This window comes from Bufo gargarizans, chromosome 1 (assembly GCF_014858855.1).
Source record: "Bufo gargarizans isolate SCDJY-AF-19 chromosome 1, ASM1485885v1, whole genome shotgun sequence".
Lineage (NCBI taxonomy): Eukaryota > Metazoa > Chordata > Amphibia > Anura > Bufonidae > Bufo > Bufo gargarizans.
This window is the reverse complement of record NC_058080.1, coordinates 471,697,165-471,716,712: the sequence shown is the minus strand read 5'-3', so window position 1 is coordinate 471,716,712 and position 19,548 is coordinate 471,697,165.

Sequence of the window (19,548 nt, the reverse complement as noted above, 5' to 3'; positions counted from 1 at the left end):
TTCTCTGTTACGGGACCTCTCTCCTCTGCCTGGGTGCCGGGGCCTAAATTTATGACAATGGACTGTTACAGTGCTGGGTGACGTGAAGCATGATTCTCTGCTATGATATGAAGACTGATTCTCTGCTGACATAAAGCCAGATTCTCTGTTACGGGACCTCTCTCCTCTGCCTGGGTGCCTGGGCCTTAATATATGACAATGGACTGTTAAAGTGGTGGCTGACGTGAAGCCTGATTCTCTGCTATGACATGCAGACTGATTCTCTGCTGACATGAAGCCAGATTCTCTGTTACGGGACCTCTCTCCTCTGCCTGGGTGCCTGGGCCTAAATATATGACAATGGACTGTTACAGTGGTGGCTGACGTGAAGCCTGATTCTCTGCTATGACATGCAGACTGATTCTCTGCTGACATGAAGCCAGATTCTCTGTTACGGGACCTCTCTCCTCTGCCTGGGTGCCTGGGCCTTAATATATGAAAATGGACTGTTACAGTGGTGGCTGACGTGAAGCCTGATAATCTGCTATGACATGCAGACTGATTCTCTGCTGACATGAAGCCATATTCTCTGTTATGGGACCTCTCTCCTATGCCTGGGTGCCTGGGCCTAAATATATGACAATGGACTGTTCCAATGTTGGGTGACGTGAAGCATGATTCTCCGCTATGACATGAAAACTGATTCTCTGCTAACATGAAGCCAGATTCTCTGTTACGGGACCTCTCTCCTCTGCCTGGGTGCCGGGGTCTAAATATTTGACAATGGACTGTTCCAATGTTGGTTGACGTGAAGCATGATTCTCTGCTATGATATGAAGACTGATTCTCTGCTGACATGAAGCCAGATTCTCTGTTACGGGACCTCTCTCCTCTGCCTGGGCCTAAATATATGACAATGGACTTGTCACGAGGGTGTCAAGAGCCACGTCTGACTCCGTTATACCCGGGGTCAGGAAGTCGCAGCGTGTGGCTGCGCGCTCTATGTCTAAAGATCACGTTGTTTCTTAGTGATTGTTTTCTGTGTTTGCCTTGCTATCCTTTTTGTCTCACTCAGGGATCCGTAGCTTCTCCTCCTCAGCTGTTTCTTGTCTGCCACTCCCAACCTCCTTATATTCTCCTCTCACACTTCTCTAGTTGCCAGTTATAGAGCTTCCTGCCTGGACTTCTATACTGACCCACTGGAGCTGTGAATCCAGGTTGTTACAGAACCCAAGGTTGTTCTTCCTGACAGATTTTCTGGGGGAAGGGACAAATTTGTGACGTTCCGTGAGGCCTGCAAATTATATTTTAAGCTGCGCCCTTACTCCTCAGGTAATGAAGAACAGCGGGTGGGGATTGTTATTTCCCTGCTTCAGGGGGACCCGCAATCCTGGGCGTTCTCGTTACCCCCTGGTTCCCAGGCTCTCCGGTCAGTGGAGGGATTTTTTGGGGCTTTGGGTCTCATATATGATGACCCTGACCGAGTCGCCCTGGCTGAGTCGAAGTTACGGAGACTCCTACAGGGAGATCGGCCAGCAGAGGAATATTGCTCAGTGTTCCATAGGTGGGCTACGGATACTCAGTGGAACGACCCGGCTCTCAGGAGTCAGTTCTGCTCTGGGTTATCTGAAAGGGTTAAGGATGCGCTGGCGCTGTATGAGACCCCCCTTTCCCTTGATGCTGTTATGTCCCTCTCTATCAGAATAGATAGATGTCTTAGGGAGAGATCGAAAATTCCTGAGCAATTGGTAACCTCTCCCAAGCAGCAGTTAGTCTGTACTGACTTAGATGAGCCCATGCAGCTAGGAGGAACTTCTCGTCAGGTCCGTCCTCCTGAGGTTCGCCGTAGGTGGGGGGCTTGTTTTTTCTGTGGGGGGAGGGGTCATTTCATTAATGTCTGTCCCTCCTTTCTCAAAAACAAAAGACCGTCGGAAAACTACTAACCCCAGGCTGTGTGGAGGATGTCAGCCGGGGGGTATACGTTTCCTCCATACGAACATCTCAATTTGTGTTGCCAGCGGTTATTGTTTTTGGTGTTAAGACGGAGTCTATTTCTTTTTTTCTAGACAGTGGAGCAGGGGTAAATTTGATAGATGCCCATTTTGCCCGCACTATGGGTTTGTCTCTCTGTACGCTGCAGAGACCTATTCCCATATTCGCTATTGATTCTGCTCCTCTGTCTCAGAGAAACCTCACTCACATTGTCCATAACTTACACCTTCGGGTAGGGGACCACCATAATGAGTGTCTTTCATGTTACGTTCTGGAGGGCCTTCCCTCTCCTGTGGTATTGGGTCTTCCCTGGTTGGTAGCGCACAATCCAGTGGTGGATTGGCAGGCCAGGGAGATATTGGAGTGGAGTGAGCATTGCAGAGAGAATTGCTTAAATAACAATTGCTTAATCGCCTCCATAGCTTCCCTACCTACATTTATTTCGGACTTTGAGGATGTTTTTTCTGAAAAGGGTTGTCAGAAGCTACCACCTCATCGTCCTTATGATTGCCCGGTTAACCTGATTCCCGGTGCAAAATTACCCAAGTCCAGGTTGTATAATCTTTCGGGTCCCGAGAGACAAGCCATGAAAGATTATATCTCCGAGAGTCTGGCTAAGGGACACATCAGACCCTCTTCTTCACCCGTGGCTGCAGGGTTTTTCTTTGTTAAAAAGAAAGATGGGGGCCTGCGTCCTTGCCTAGATTTCCGTGAGCTAAACCGGATAACCATCCGAGACCCATACCGTCTTCCTCTCATTCCTGACCCTTTTAATCAGATTGCGGGTGCTAGGTGGTTCTCCAAACTTGATCTTAGGGGGGCCTACAATCTGATTCGTATCAAGGAAGGGGATGAGTGGAAGACAGCTTTTAACACCCCTGAGGGGCATTATGAAAATTTAGTCATGCCTTTCGGTCTGACCAATGCCCCTGCTGTCTTCCAACATTTCGTTAATGATATTTTTAGTCATCTCATCGGCAGGTTTGTAGTCATATACCTAGATGATATCTTAATTTATTCGGCTGATCTGAAAACACATGAAGTACATGTCAGGCAAATACTGCAGGTCCTACGGACGAATAAATTATATGCGAAAATTGAAAAATGTGTCTTCGCCGTTCAGGAAATACAGTTCCTGGGATATCTATTATCTGCTTCAGGTTTCCGTATGGATCCTAGGAAGGTCCAGGCAATTTTAGATTGGGATCTTCCTGAGAACCTTAAAGCTCTACAACGGTTTTTGGGTTTCGCAAATTTCTATAGAAAGTTCATTAAAAATTATTCAGTGATCGTTAAACCCCTTACTGAGATGACTAGGAAGGGGACTGATTTTTCTAAATGGTCTGACGCCGCTAAAATTGCATTTTCCTCTCTAAAAGAGAGATTTACCTCGGCACCTGTTCTAATTCAACCTGATGTCTCCCAGCCTTTTATTGTTGAAGTAGATGCGTCAGAGGTGGGAGTGGGGGCTGTATTGTCTCAGGGTCCGTCTCCTGGCAAATGGCGTCCTTGCGCTTTCTTTTCCAAAAAGTTATCTACAGCAGAAAAGAACTATGATATTGGAAATAGGGAACTGTTGGCGATTAAACTGGCGTTTGAAGAGTGGCGTCACTTCTTAGAGGGAGCAATCCAACCCGTCACGGTGATTACGGATCACAAAAACCTTCTGTACCTAGAATCGGCTAAGCGTCTCACCCCTAGACAAGCTAGGTGGTCGCTATTCTTTACCAGATTTAACTTTGTAATCACCTATCGTCCTGGGGCAAAAAATACCAAGGCAGACGCATTATCTCGTAGTTTCCCTGGAGGGGGTAATGTTAGTGATCCGGTACCTATTTTACAAAGAGGAGTGGTTGTCTCTGCTGTACACTCTGTTCTAGAGGGAAAGGTGTTAGAGGCCCAGGGGGACGCCCCGGCCTCTTGCCCCTCAGAGAAATTGTTTGTACCGTTAAACCTGCGTCTTGAATTATTAAAGGAACATCATAATTCGGCACTTGCTGGGCACCCGGGTAGTAAAGCAACCTTGGAGCTATTGTCTCGTCGTTTTTGGTGGCCAAGGTTGCGTCAGGATGTAATGGATTTCGTGTCTACTTGTTCTACTTGTGCACGCGCGAAAGTCTCTCATACACGTCCAGCAGGGTCTTTATTGCCACTTTTCATCCCCAATAGGCCATGGACACATCTGTCAATGGATTTCATCACTGACTTACCGTTGTCTGCGGGTAAAACAGTTATCTTGGTAGTAGTAGACAGGTTTAGCAAAATGGTACACTTTATTGCGCTACCCGCACTTCCTAATGCTAAGACTCTTGCTCAGGTGTTTATCAGTGAAATCGTGAAGCTTCACGGGGTCCCTTCCGATGTGGTTTCGGATCGGGGAACCCAGTTTATTTCTAAGTTTTGGAAAGCTTTTTGTTCCCGTTTGGGGGTACACTTGTCCTTTTCCTCAGCTTTCCATCCTCAGTCGAATGGACAGACTGAGCGTACCAACCAAAACCTAGAAACATATTTAAGGTGTTTTGTGTCTGAAAACTAAGAGGTGTGGTCATCATATTTACCATTAGCCAAGTTTGCCATAAATAATCGCTGTCAGGAATCCACTGGTAAGTCACCATTTCTTGGTGCATACGGTTTTCATCCCCAATTTTGTACTTTCAAAGAGGGGGGGTCTTCTGGGGTTCCCGAAGAGGAACGGTTTTCTTCATCTCTTTCATCGGTATGGCAGAAGGTGCAAGCTAACTTGAAAAATATGAGTGGTAAATATAAATGCATGGCCGATAAGAAACGGTCGCCAGGTCCGGACCTAGGAGTGAATGACTATGTGTGGTTGTCTACTAGGAATATTAAGTTGAAGGTTCCCTCTTGGAAACTGGGCCCTAGGTTCATTGGTCCTTATAAAATAGTAGCCGTCATTAACCCTGTGGCTTTTCGCCTGGAGCTACCTCAGACTTTTAAGATCCATAACGTCTTCCATAAGTCGTTACTCAAGAAGTATGTTCCACCTCTAGAACCATCACCGCTGCCACCTCCTCCTGTTATTGTGGATGGTAATCTGGAGTTTCAAATATCCAGAATTGTTGATTCTCGTCGGGTCCGCCGCTCTCTTCAGTATCTGGTGCATTGGAGGGGTTACGGTCCCGAGGAAAGAATGTGGGTTCCAGCGTCAGAGGTAAACGCCAACAGGTTAATTCAGGCTTTCCATGCCTCTCATCCTGACAGACCTGGTCCTGAGTGTCCGGAGGCCCCTCGTGAAAGGGGGGGTACTGTCACGAGGGTGTCAAGAGCCACGTCTGACTCCGTTATACCCGGGGTCAGGAAGTCGCAGCGGGTGGCTGCGTGCTCTATGTCTAAAGATCAGGTTGTTTCTTAGTGATTGTTTTCTGTGTTTGCCTTGCTATCCTTTTTGTCTCACTCAGGGATCCGTAGCTTCTCCTCCTCAGCTGTTTCTTGTCTGCCACTCCCAACCTCCTTATATTCTCCTCTCACACTTCTCTAGTTGCCAGTTATAGAGCTTCCTGCCTGGACTTCTATACTGACCCACTGGAGCTGTGAATCCTGGTTGTTGTTCCAGAGTGCTACCCTCCGGATCCCTGTTGGGCTTTTTGTTGTCTCCTGTTGTCGCCCACCTGGGATTATATGTTGAGTCTGTATTGTCTGTCCTCCCCTTGGTGTTTTCCTTTAGTGCTAGTGGTGCGGACTAGTGTTCCCACCGCCCTGTTCACTATCTAGGGCTCATCTTAGGGAAAGCCAGGGTTTTAGGCACGTGATCGGCGTACGGGTGAGGAACCCGCCTAGGGACGTCAGGGCAGCCAAGTGCCAGCCGCAAGGTGAGTCAGGGGTCACCACCTTCTCTCTCACTTGGGCAAGGCCTTCCTCTTTCCCTCCCTCTGTGTCACGTATGTGATAGTCACGCCGATCGTGATAAGACTGTTACAGTAGTGGCTGACGTGAAGCCTGATTCTCTGCTATGACATGCAGACTGATTCTCTGCTGACATGAAGCCAGATTCTCTGTTACGGGACCTCTCTCCTCTGCCTGGGTGCCTGGGCCTAAATATATGACAATGGACTGTTACAGTGGTGGCTGACGTGAAGCATGATTCTCTGCTATGATATGAAGACTGATTCTCTGGTGACATGAAGCCAGATTCTCTGTTACGGGACTTCTCTCCTCTGCCTGGTTGCCTGGGCCTAAATATCTGACAATGGACTGTTCCAGTGTTGGGTGACATAAAGCATGATTCTCTGCTATGACATGAAGACTGATTCTCTGCTGACATGAAGCCAGATTCTCTGTTATGGGACCTCTCTCCTCTGCCTGGGTGCCTGGGCCTAAATATATGACAATGGACTGTTCCAATGTTGGTGTGATGTGAAGCATGATTCTCCGCTATGACATGAAGACTGATTCTCTGCTGACATGAAGCCAGATTCTTTGTTACGGGACCTCTCTCCTCTGCCTGGGTGCCGGGGCCTAAATTTATGACAATGGACTGTTACAGTGCTGGGTGACGTGAAGCATGATTCTCTGCTATGATATGAAGACTGATTCTCTGCTGACATGAAGCCAGATTCTCTGTTACGGGACCTTTCTCCTCTGCCTGGGTGCCGGGGCCTAAATATCTGACAATGGACTGTTCCAATGTTGGGTGACGTGAAGCATGATTCTCTGCTATGATATGAAGACTGATTCTCTTCTGACATGAAGCCAGATTCTCTGTTATGGGACCTCTCTCCTCTGCCTGGTTGCCTGGGCCTAAATATCTGACAATGGACTGTTCCAGTGTTGGGTGACATAAAGCATGATTCTCTGCTATGACATGAAGACTGATTCTCTGCTGACATGAAGCCAGATTCTCTGTTACGGGACCTTTCTCCTCTGCCTGGGTGCCGGGGCCTAAAAATCTGACAATGGACTGTTCCAATGTTGGGTGACGTGAAGCATGATTCTCTGCTATGATATGAAGACTGATTCTCTGCTGACATGAAGCTAGATTCTCTGTTATGGGACCTCTCTCCTCTGCCTGGGCCTAAATATATGACAATGGACTGTTCCAATGTTGGGTGACGTGAAGCATGATTCTCCGCTATGACATGAAGACTGATTCTCTGCTGACATGAAGCCAGATTCTCTGTTACGGGACCTCTCTCCTCTGCCTTGGTGCCGGGGCCTAAATTTATGACAATGGACTGTTACAGTGCTGGGTGACGTGAAGCATGATTCTCTGCTATGATATGAAGACTGATTCTCTGCTGACATGAAGCCAGATTCTCTGTTACGGGACCTCTCTCCTCTGCCTGGGTGCCGGGGCCTAAATATCTGACAATGGACTGTTTCAATGTTGGGTGACGTGAAGCAGGATTCTCTGCTATGATATGAAGACTGATTCTCTGCTGACATGAAGCCAGATTCTCTGTTATGGGACCTCTCTCCTCTTCCTGAGTGCCAGGGCCTAAATTTATGACAATGGACTGTTACAGTGCTGGGTGACGTGAAGCCAAATTCTCTGCTATGGGACCTCTCTCCAATTGATATTGGTTAATTTTTATTTATTTTATTTTTATTAATTTCCCTATCCACATTTGTTTGCAGGGGATTTACCTACATGTTGCTGCCTTTTGCAGCCCTCTAGCCCTTTTCTGGGCTGTTTTACAGCCTTTTTAGTGCGGGTCCCCATTGACTTAAATAGGGTTCGGATTTGGGACGAAGTTCGCATCGGGTTCGGATCTTGAACCCGAACATTTCCGGGAAGTTCGGCCGAGCTTCTCGAACCCGAACATCCAGATGTTCGCTCCACTCTAATTACTACTAGAGTTGAGCGGACACCTGGATGTTCGGCAGGTTCGGCCGAACCTGAAAATAAAGGTCAGGTTCGGGACCCGAACTTTAGCTGAATTTGAACTCGAACCCGAACTTTTGGCCACTAAAATTGCTCTAAAATAGCCCTGGAAAGAGCTAGAGGGCTGCAAAAGGCAGCAAAATGTGCTTAAGAGCATGACAAATGCTCTGCAAACAAATGTGGATAGGGAAATGAATTAAAAAGACATCAAATACCTTAAAAAAAAATAATTAGAAATGATGTAGGAGGAAGAGGCTGTGAATGGGTGGATGTGGCCGTGTAGGCTCACGTGGCGGTCTAGGTGGAAGCGGAGGCGAAGGAGGAATAGGTAGCCAACACAGATGTGTGTTATTTTGCATTTTTACATAGGGGTATCCCCAAAATACTGTCTCTTCTGCACAAGGTACAGACAAGTCTTGTGGGATCCAGGCCTGGTTCATTTTAATGAATGTGAGCTTGTCCACGTTGCCTGCGGACAGGCGGTTGTGTCTATCTGTAATGACGCCTCCTGCCGTGCTAAATACACGTTCAGAGAGTACACTGGCTGCAGGGCAGGCCAGCACCTCCAAGGCATACAGGGCAATCTCTGGCCATGTGGACAATTTGGAGACCCAGAAGTTGAATGGTGCAGAACCATCAGTCAGTACGTGTAGGCGTGTGCACAGGTACTGTTCCACCATGTTGTTCAAATGCTGCCTCCTGCTAACACGCTCCATATCAGTAGTTGGGGCTGGTTGTTGCGGTGAGGTGACAAAGATTTTCCACATGTCGGCCATGCTAACCCTGCCTTCTGAGGTGCTGGCGCTGACACAGCTGCGTTGGCGACCTCTTCCTCCTCCCCTGCCTTCGCTTTGTGCTTCCACTTGTCCCCCGGCATCAGTCGGGAATGCTCTCAGGACCGTGTCTACCAGCGTGCGCCTGTAGTCGCGCATCTTCCGATCACGCTCCAGTTAGGGAATTAAGGACGGCACATTGTCTTTGTAATGGGGATCCAGCAGGGTGGCCACCAAGTAGTCAGCACAGGTTAAAATGTGGGCAACTCTGCTGTCGTTACGCAGGCACTGCAGCATGTAGTCGCTCATGTGTGTCAGGCTGCCCAGAGGTAAGAACAAGCTGTCCTCTGTGGGAGGTGTATCGTCTGCGTCCTCCGTATCCCCCCAGCCATGCACCATTGATGGGCGCGTGCTGCCTTGGGTGCCACCCCGCTGTGAACATGCTTCACCCCCATCCTCCTCCTCATCCTCCTCTTCCTCCAGTAGCGGGCCCTGGCTGGCCAAATTTGTACCTGGCCTCTGCTGTTGCAAAAAAACTCCCTCTGAGCCACTTCTAAAAGACTGATCTGAAAGTGTTAGAGATGACCCCTCTTCCTCGTCCTGGGCCACATCCTCTTCCATCATCGCCCTAAGTGTTTTCTTAAAGAGACATAGAAGTGGTATTGTAATGCTGATAACTGCGTCATAACCACTGATCATGTTGGTGGATTACTCAAAACAGCGCAACAGGGCACACAGGTCTCGCATGGAGGCCCAGTCATTGGTGGTGAAGTGGTGCTGTTCCGCAGTGCGACTCTCACGTGCGTGCTGGCAGTCAGGGCTGGGGATCGAGGGTGGCTAGGTGGGAATTTACGCTTTCTCTCCAAGGTTTGTGAGATGGAGAGCTGAACACTTCCGTGTGACATGATGGAGATGCTTGGTGATGGAGGTGGTGTTGTTGGTGGCATATCCTCTGTTTGGTGGGTGGCAGGTGCCAACGTTCCTCCAGAGGCAGAGGAAGAGGCCGAGGCAGCAGCAAAAGAGGGAGCAGGAGAGCCCTTTCTTGGTTTTGAAGGTGCTTACTCCACAGAAGCCTGTGTCTTGCATGCCTGGTCATGCAGGTTGTGCTAAGGTTCAGAACGTTAATGCCTCACTTCAGGCTCTGATGGCACAGCGTACAAACCACTCAGGTCTTGTCGTCAGCACATTGTGTGAAGAAGTACCATGCCAGGGAACTCTTTGAAGGTGCCTTTGGTGTGCTTGGTCCCTGGTGACGGTGGCCAGTAGCAGGCGAACTGTTTTGGTGATGGCTGCACTGCTTTTGCACCCTGCTCCCTTATTTGCTACGCTGTTGGCTCGGTCTCACCACTGCCTCTTCCTCCAAACTTCCCAAAAGTCAGTGGCACAACCTTCATTCCATGTGGTGTCTAGGACCTCATCGTCCCCTGCATCGTCTTCCACCCAGTCTTCCTCCCTGACCACAGTTGGCACCTGTGTTTCATCATCATCAGAGATGTGCTGAGGTGGTACTCCCATGTCCTCATCAGGAAACATAAGTGGTTGTGCATCAGTACATTCTATGTCTTCCACCCCTGGGGAAGGGCTAGGTGGATTCCCTTGGGAAACCCTGCCAGCAGAGTCTTCAAACAGCATAAGAGACTGCTGCATGACTTAAGGCTCAGACAGGTTCCCCAATATGCACGGGGGTGATGTGACAGACTGATGAGCATGGGTTTCAGGCGCCACCTATGCGCTTTCTGCAGAAGACTGGGTGGGAGATAATGCGAACCTGCTGGATCCACTGTCGGACACCCAATTGACTAGCGCCTGTACTTGCTCAGGCCTTACCATCCTTAGAACGGCATTAGGCTGGACCAAATATCGCTGTGAAATTCTGGCGGCTACTGGGACCTGAGGTAGTAGGTTCAGTAGGACGTGTAGCTGTGGCAGAACAGCCACGTCCTCTCCCTGCACCAGAGGCTCCACCAACACCACCACCACGACCATGACAGCGTCCCTTATTAGATGTTTGCCTCATAGTTAGCGTTCACCAAGCAAAGTAAAAAGTGGTTAAGTCTGTTAAAAATAATTAACCGCCAATAAAAACCCTGATGTAGAGTATTGTCCTCAATTTTTTTTTTTTTTACTCTATGACAGCGGTATTTGTGCCCTAAATTTCACAGTAACTTATGCAAGTCTAATCCCAGATGTGCAGTATATCAGAGTTTTTTTTTACCCCAGTAAGCAAAAAGCCATATTTTTGGACTAAATTTCACAGTAACTTATGCATGTCTAATTCCATATGTGCAGTATATTAGAGGGTTTTTTAACCCCAGTAAGCAAAAAGCCGTATTTGTGGCCTAAATTTCAAAGTCCCTTATGCACGTCTAATCCCAGATGTGCAGTATATCAGAGGATTTTTTTAACCCCAGTAAGTAAAAGCTATATTTGTGGCCTAAAATGAACAGTCACTTATGCACCTATAATCCTAGATGTGCACTATATTAAACAGAGGGGTTTATTTCACCCAGTATGCCAAAGCTGTATTTCTTGCCTAAATGCCTCATTTATGCACCTATAATCCTAGATGTGCACTATATGAAACAGATGTTTTTTTTTCACCCCAGTATGCCCCAGTATGAGAAATCCGTATTTGTGGCTTACATTTCACAGTCACTTATGCATGTCTAATCCCAGGTGTGCAGTATATCAGAGGGTTTTTTTAACCCCAGAAAGCAAAAAGCCGTATTTGTAACCTAAATTCAAAGTCACTTATGCACGTCTAATCCCAAAAGTGCAGTATATCAGAGGGTTTTTTAACCCTAGTAAGCAAAAAGCCGTATTTGTGGCCTAAATTTTGCAGTCTCTTATGCACATCTAATCCCAGATGTGCAGTATATCAGAGGGATTTTTAACCCCAGTAAGCAAAAAGCCGTATTTGTGGCCTAAATGTTAGAGTAAATTATGCATGTCTAATCCCAGATGTGCAGTATATCAGAGGGTTTTTTAACCCCATTAAGCAAAATGCCGTAATTGTGACCTAAATTTTACAGTCATTTATGCATGTCTAATCCCAGATGTGCAGTATATCAGAGGTTTTTTTATCCCCAGTAAGCAAAAAGCCGTATTTGTGGCCAAAATGTGACACTCACTTATGCACCTATAATCCTAGATAGGCAGTATATGAAACAGATGTTTTTTTTCACCCCAGTATGCCCCAGTATGAGAAAGCCGCATTTGTGGCCTAAATTTCAGAGTCACTTATGCACGTCTAATCCCAGATCTGCAGTATATCAGAGGTTTTTTTAACCCCAGTACAGACCAAAAGTTTGGACACACCTTCTCATTCAAAGAGTTTTCTTTATTTTCATGACTATGAAAATTGTAGATTCACACTGAGGCATCAAAATTATGAATTAACATATGTGGAATTAAATACATAACAAAAAAGTGTGAAACTACTGAAAATATGTCATATTCTAGGTTCTTCAAAGTAGCCACCTTTTGCTTTGATTACTGCTTTGCACACTATTGGCATTCTCTTGATCAGCTTCAAGAAGTAGTCACCTGAAATGGTTTTCACTTCACAGGTGTGCCCTTTCAGGTTTAATAGGTGGGATTTCTTGCCTTATAAATGGGGTTGGGACCATCAGTTGCGTGGTGGAGAAGTCAGGTGGATACACAGCTGATAGTCCTACTGAATAGACTGTTATGAATTTGTATTATGGCAAGAAAAAAGCAGCTAAGTAAAGAAAAACGAGTGGCCATCATTACTTTAAGAAATGAAGGTCAGTCAGTGCGAAAAATTGGGAAAACTTTAAAAGTGTCCCCAAGTGCAGTCACAAAAACCATCAAGCGCTACAAAGAAACTGGCTCACATGCGGACTGACCGAGGAAAGGAAGAACAAGAGTCACCTCTGCTGCGGAGGATACGTTCATCCGAGTCACCAGCCTCAGAAATCGCAGGTTAACAGCAGCTCAGATTAGAGACCAGGTCAATGCCACACAGAGTTCTAGCAGCAGACACATCTCTAGAACAACTGTTAAGAGGAGACTGTGTGAATCAGGCCTTCATGGTAGAATATCTGCTAGGAAACCACTGCTAAGGACAGGCAAAAAGCAGAAGAGACATGTTTGGGCTAAAGAACACAAGGAATGGACATTAGACCAGTAGAAATCTGTGCTTTGGTCTGATGAGTCCAAATTTGAGATCTTTGGTTCCAACCACCGTGTCTTTGTGGAACGCAGAAAAGGTGAACGGATGGACTCTACAAGTCTACATGCCTGGTTCCCACGTGAAGCATGGAGGAGGAGGTGTGATGGTGTGGGGGTGCTTTGCTGGTGACACTGTTGGGGATTTATTCAAAATTGAAGGCATACTGAACCAGCATGGCTACAACAGCATCTTGCAGCAGCATGCTATTCCATCTGGTTTGCGTTTAGTTGGACCATCATTTATTTTTCAACAGGACAATGACCCCAAACACACCTCCAGGCTGTGTAAGGGCTTTTTGACCATGAAGGAGAGTGATGGGGTGCTGCGCCAGATGACCTGGCCTCCACAGTCACTGGACCTGAACCCAATCGAGATGGTTTGGAGTGAGCTGGACCGCAGAGTGAAGGCAAAAGGGCCAACAAGTGCTAAGCATCTCTGGGAACCCCTTCAGGACTGTTGGAAGACCATTTCAGGTGACTCCCTCTTGAAGCTCATCAAGCGAATGCCAAGAGTGTGCAAAGCAGTAATCAAAGCAAAAGGTGGCTACTTTGAAGAACCTAGAATATGACATATTTTCTGTTGTTTCACACTTTTTTGTTATGTATTTAATTTCACATGTGTTAATTCATAGTTTTGATGCCTTCAGTGTGAATCTACAATTTTCATAGTCATGAAAATAAAGAAAACTCTTTGAATGAGAAACTGTGTCCAAACTTTTGGTCTGTACTGTACGCACGTCTAATCCCAGATGTGCAGTATATCAAAGGGTTTTTTAACCCCCGTAAGCAAAAAGCCATATTTGTGGCTGGAAATTAACAGTCCCTTATACACCTATAATCCTAGATGTGCACTATATAAAACAGAGGGGTTTGTTTCACCCAGTATGCCCCAGTATGCCAAAGCTATATTTCTGGCCTAAATATAATCCTAGATGTGGACTATATGAAACAGATGTTTGTTTTTTTACCCCAGTATGCCCCAGTATGAGAAAGCCGTATTTCTGGCCTAAATTTCACAGTCACTTATGCACGTCTAATCGCAGATGTGCAGTATATCAGAGGTTTTTTTAACCCCAGTAAGCAAAAAGCCGTATTTGTGGCCTAAATGTGACACTCACTTATGCACCTATAATCCTAGATGTGCACTATATGACACAGATGTTTTTTTTTTTCACCCCAGTATGCCCCAGTAAGCAAAAAGCCGTATTTGTGGCCTAAATTTTACAGTAATGTAGGCAGGTCTAATCCCAGATGTGCAGTATATCAGAGGGTTTTTTAACCCCAGTAAGCAAAAGCCGTATTTGTGGCCTGAAATTAACAGTCCCTTATGCACCTATAATCCTAGAAGTGCACTATATAAAACTGAGGGGTTTGTTTCACCCAGTATGCCAAAGCTGTATTTCTTGCCTAAATGTGACACTCACTTATGCACCTATAATCCTAGATGTGCACTATATGAAACAGATGTTTTTTTTTCACCCCAGTATGCCCCAGTATGAGAAAGCCGTATTTCTGGGCTAAATTTCACAGTCACATATGCATGTCTAATCCCAGATGTGCAGTATATCAGAGGTTTTTTTTTAACCCCAGTAAGCAAAAAGCCGTATTTGTGGCATAAATTTCACAGTCACATATGCATGTCTAATCCCAGATGTGCAGTATATCAGAGGTTTTTTTTTAACCCCAGTAAGCAAAAAGCCGTATTTGTGGCATAAATGTGACACTTACTTATACACCTATAATCCTAGATGTGCACTATATGAAACAGATGTTTTTTTTTTATTACCCCAGTATGCCCCAGTAAGCAAAAAGCCGTATTTGTCGTCTAAATTTCACAGTAATTTATGCATGTCTAATCCCAGATGTGCAGTATATCCAAGGGTTTTTTAACCCCAGTAAGCAAAATGCTGTATTTGTGGCCTAAATGTGACAGTCACTTATGCATGTCTAATCCCAGATGTGTAGTATATCAGAGGGTTTTTTTTAACCCCAATAAGCAAAATGCTGTATTTGTGGCCTAAATGTGACAGTAACTTATGCATGTCTAATCCCAGATGTGCAGTATATCCGAGGGTTTTTTAACCCCAGTAAGCAAAATGCTGTATTTGTGGCCTAAATTTCACAGTCACTTATGCACATCTAATCCCAGATGTGCAGTATATCAGAGAGTTGTTTTTTGTTGTTGTTTTTTTGAGTTTTATAATTCTTTATTGTAGAAAATATTGACATTACATATAATAGAAAATAACATAGCACAGAAAAGTTACTTTCTTCTCAGGTACATTACTAGAATGACAATACAAATATAAGATTAAGACAATCCCATGAGGACCAAACTGAGATGAAAAATGGATCAATTCTGGAACGAAACAACACATATAGGTGTGAGTTACAAGGCTTCTACACTGTTAGTAGTTCCTGAAGGAGGACCATGGTGACCAGATTTTTTTAAATGTGACATTTCTATTATTTTCCCATGAAGCTAGCTCCTCAAACCTATATAGTTGATCTGTTTCGGCTATCCACTGGGATATGGAATTCAGATAGCCAATATTTGGGAATCAAAAGACGTGCTGCGTCCAAAAGATGATTAAACAATGAACGAAGGCTTTCCATAGAACTGGAGGTGTGTACACCTAAGAGGGCTAAATGAGGTGTTATGGGGACCTTAGAGTGGCATATCCTGTTACTTTCTTCAAATATTTTTGACCACCAAGCTTTGATTAGGGGGCAAGTCCACCAAATGTGAAAATATGAGCCTTTATCCTTACAGCATCTCCAGCACATATCACTGTTATCCGCCTTGTATCTACAGGTCACATCTGGGGTTTTATACCATCTTGTAAGGATCTTGTAGGCATTTTCCTGTTTACGTATGCATCTTGATGCTTTATAGGGTCTTAAAAGAATTTTGGACGTAATGTGTGGGGTATCCCAGTTGAAGGGGGATTTAAGTCTAAGTTCCTGTATAATTGAATTAGGGAAACCTACATTTAGTATATGGAACTTGTTCATATTGATTTTAAAATTTGAGAATAGGCCAAATTGTTCTATTATGATATAGATATGAGGTAGGGCTACCGTAGGATTAGTGACCATAATGAGTAGGTCATCAGCAAAGGCTGCTGTTTTGTGTTCGAACCCGCCCACTTGCACACCTTGGATCCCCCTATCTCTCCTAATAGCCTGTAACAGAGTTTCCATAACTAAGACAAATAGTAGGGGAGAGAGGGGACATCCCTGTCTCGTCCCATTGCTGATAACATGGGGGCGGGAGAGAGCGTTATTAACAATAACAGAGGCTGATGCATTGGAGTAAAGGGAGAACACCGCATTAATGAATAGATCTGGAATTCCAAAAGTGTGTAACACCTTTTTCATATAATCCCATTTAACTCTATCAAATGCCTTCTCAGCATCTGTGGTGAGAAGGATCATAGGACGGTTGTGTCTTTTTGCGTAATATATGCAATTAAGGACTCTAGATGCATTTTCCTTACTCTCCCTGCCCTTCACAAAGCCTACCTGATCTTTTTGGATCAGTGTGGGGAGTAATACTGAGAGGCGTGTCGCCAGCATCTTTGCAAGGATCTTTAGGTCTAAATTTAGCAGGGAAATCGGGCGAGTCTTTCCCCTCTTTAGGGATCAAGAATATATGAGCTCTGGTCATATCTACTGACATTGGGGTACCCAACAGTGAGCTGTTACAGACATTGAGTAGGTAAGGGCCTAAGATATTTGATAGTGACCTATAATATGAAGCTGGGAAACCATCAGGGCCTGGGCATTTCCCCCTAGGGAGTTGTTTAATAGTATCTTCTAGTTCCTTCAAGGTGAAGGGAGTTTGTAATGCAGAGGCTTGTTTTTCGGAAAGGGATAGTAAATCCAAAAAAGTAGTCATATGTTCAGATGGTGGAGTTCCCTTTTGAGCATTTGATTCAGATTCCTTCAGATTGTATAGCGAGTGGTAGAATTCTCTAAATTTGGCAGCTATGGACGAGGTGGTAAAGGCCATATCACCATCTGCAGATTTAATTCTGTGTATATAATTAAAGGGGTTGTCCGGGTTCAGAGCTGAACCCGGACATACCCTTATTTTCACCCCGGCAGCCCCCCTGAGCCTAGCATCGGAGCATCTCATGCTCCGATGCGCTCCAGTGCCCTGCGCTAGATCGCGCAGGGCACAGGCTCTTTTGTTTTTAATAACACACTGCCGGGCGGTAACTTCCACCCAGCAGTGTGTTCGGTGACGTCACCGGCTCTGAGGGGCGTTTTACTGGCTAGGGCAGAGCCAAATCCCGCCCATCAGTGACGGTGACGTCACCGGGGTTCCTGTCAGCCCCATGGAGAGCCCGGTACGTCACCGGAACTCTGAAAAATGCCTTTGCCCTGCGCGATTTAGCGCAGGGCAAAGGAGAGCATCGGAGCATGAACTGCTCCGATGCTCATGTCAGGGGGGCTGCTGGGGTGAAAATGGAGGGCTGTCCAGGTTCAGCTCTGAACCTGGACAACCCCTTTAAGGGACTGTCTCTTTTTAATGCGTTGCATCATGAATTTAGATGCTCTGTCTCCATGATTGGAAGGGGGTGTTAGTGACACTGGGGAAAGATGATTAATTATTTTTTTTACCCTAACAGGCTTTGAAATATTCATCCCCAAATAAAGAAATCCTTCCAGTAGGTTAATATACAAGCTTTTTTTACCCACATCTTCCCCCTCCAATTAACATCAAGCAAGCTCTATCCAAATTTATTTTAAGACTTGAAAATACATAAAAAGGTTCATAAATGTAGATGACATGCTCCACCGATCCTACAGTACCTAGAAAAAAAAAAGTATGTTGTCCGCATATAACAAAACCCCCAGTGCATGTGGCCTGATCCATCCAAAAATTGACAGATGGAGTCAGCTTGGGAGAAATGGAGCTGGAACGAGTGGTGAGGAGCAAGTATACATAGATCTCTTCACAGGGGACATGTAAAAAATACAGCTATTTCCCTTAAATGTAATAACATTAAAGTGAAAACACAATAGTACATTGAAGCGTATATACCGTATACCATGTTGTAAATATGAGCTGTGGTGGCTTTCATCTTTTGTGCAGTTCAATGTTAATTGCATTTTGTGTTTGTCCAGCATTTCTGTTATACCACAGCAGTGTTATTCATACTGCTGCCTATTCCCAATGAATAGATTTATATTGGTATTATCAGTGTCATTAAATTATTGGCTAGAAATAACTGTTAACTATAAGAAGTGAGCAGCTGCCACCAAGCTCGGAATATAAAGTGTTCAGCTTCATTTTTGTTTTCAGTAGAAGATGTTCAACACCCATGTAAAATTGATCTTCCCTGTGTGCCATTAACTTTACTTGATATTTAATGATCCAGAGCTTTGTAAAAATCCATGACATGAAACCACTCTGAGAAACGTGGTTCTACAGCTGTTACAAAGAACGGTACATTTTATTAGCCTGGGTAATTCCATTTACAGTGATTTTAAAAACAAAGATGATTAAATATATTAAGATTGAAGGAAAGCGCTGTGTGTACAGTGGGTTTTCATACAGCAAAGCATAATTGTCTGGCCAGTACTTGAAATGCTATTTAGAATTTCTATAATAAAGATGCAAATGAAACATAAATCATGCAAAGCCATAACCATAGTACTGCATCTGGATAAACTCTTTGAAATGCAAAAGTTATTATGGCAATCAAAAAGATTCATTAGAATTGTGACCGAGGGACCTAAGCAAATTATTTGTGTTCATAGATTGTTTTTAATGTTTGTAAAACTAAAGGTCTTTATGGGCAGGGTAGTAAAATTTTGTTATCCAGTTAAACAAATATTATTTTTTGAATCCACATAACTTTTTCACAGTACTCCTAAATCAATTGTCAGAATAAAGATGCATGTACACAGCAAAGCCTGTATGGCTGCACCATATGCTGGCATACTGAGTCTTTGTGTGAAGCCATACATGCTTTGCTGAGGCCATAATCTGACTATTAAAGATATACGGATTAAAGAAATTATATTTAAGTAATTGGATAACAGCATTTTGGCTAACACAAAAGAGATTAAAGAGATTTATCCTCAGGCCATATTGAGGACAAGGGAGCACAATGACTATAATGAGTGCATTTAGCTTGGTCTTTTATCAGATTATATCAGCGTTTTGACAAGAAAGCTGCCCATGTGGTTAGAAGACTACAGCTCCCATCGTGAATTGCTGAAGCCTATCCTTGGCTCCGCCATCTTGTGCATTTTATATTGTGCTCCCTCACTGCAGAGCCATCATTAGTTCGCAGGTACAGCTTCCGATAACTACTAGTGCTGAACTGAGCATGTCCGACCAGAAAGCTGAAGCTGAATTAAAGGTCATAACTAGAGTTGAGCGAACACCTGGATGTTCGGGTTCGAGAAGTTCGGCCGAACATCCCGGAAATGTTCGGGTTCGGGATCCGAACCCGATCCGAACTTCGTCCCGAACCCGAACCCCATTGAAGTCAATGGGGACCCGAACTTTTCGGCACTAAAAAGGCTGTAAAACAGCCCAGGAAAGAGCTAGAGGGCTGCAAAAGGCAGCAACATGTAGGTAAATCCCCTGCAAACAAATGTGGATAGGGAAATGAATTAAAATAAAAATTAAATAAATAAAAATTAACCAAAATCAATTGGAGAGAGGTTCCATAGCAGAGAATCTGGCTTCCCGTCACCCACCACTGGAACAGTCCATTCTCAGATATTTAGGCCCCGGCACCCAGGCAG